The sequence below is a fragment of the Octopus bimaculoides genome, unplaced genomic scaffold (genome assembly GCF_001194135.2).
Source record: "Octopus bimaculoides isolate UCB-OBI-ISO-001 unplaced genomic scaffold, ASM119413v2 Scaffold_139291, whole genome shotgun sequence".
Lineage (NCBI taxonomy): Eukaryota > Metazoa > Mollusca > Cephalopoda > Octopoda > Octopodidae > Octopus > Octopus bimaculoides.
In genome coordinates this window covers 38-719 of record NW_026318923.1, presented here as the reverse complement: position 1 = coordinate 719, position 682 = coordinate 38, and the positions used below count along the sequence as shown (strand labels likewise).

Below are 682 nucleotides of genomic sequence, written 5' to 3'. Positions count from 1 at the left end.
TTATGAATTTATATATATATATGCTCGGCCTTTTGGCTAAGATCAAAGGGTAGTATCTGTTCTTATCAGCTTAACGTCTGATACGGTCACTATTTGGGATCAGCGATATTAAACTGATTTTTAGAAGGAGACGAAGTGTTAGGGCTTGCTCCGCATTTGCGACGGGTTGGCCTGGTATTGCAGTGCTTCCAGGGTTCAGTCCATCTTTAGGCACAGGAGTGTGGTAAGTAGCTTGCTTACTAACCACATGGTTCCGGGTTCAGTTCCATTGCGTGGCACCTTGGGTAAGTGTCTTCTACTATAGCCTCGGGCCGATCAAAGCCTTGTGAGTGGATTTGGTAGACGAAAATTGAAAGAAACCTGTCGTATATATGTATAGGTATATATATATATAAATGTGTGTGTGTGTTTGTGTATCTGTGTGTGTGTCCCCAACATCGCTTGACAACCTGATGCTGGTGTGTTTACGTCCCCGTAAACACACCAGACCGATAGAATAAGTACTAGGCTTACAAAGAATAAGTCCTGAGGTCGATTTGCTCGACTAAAGGCGGTGCTCCAGCATGGCCGCAGTCAAATGACTGAACCAAGTAAAAGAGTAAAAGAGTATGTGCTAAGAACCATGATTCCCAACCACATAGTTTCGAGTTCAGTCCTACCGCGTAGGACTGTTTCGGGTGTG

The 682-nt window shown here is 44.1% G+C and overlaps 1 non-coding gene across 1 annotated transcript; it reads left to right on the top strand.

Moving 5' to 3' along the window:
- Positions 1-16: 16 nt before the first annotated feature.
- On the top strand, positions 17-209 carry LOC128251367 (U2 spliceosomal RNA). The gene has a single exon (XR_008267101.1). It is a non-coding gene; the product is annotated as a U2 spliceosomal RNA (small nuclear RNA).
- Positions 210-682: the final 473 nt, after the last annotated feature.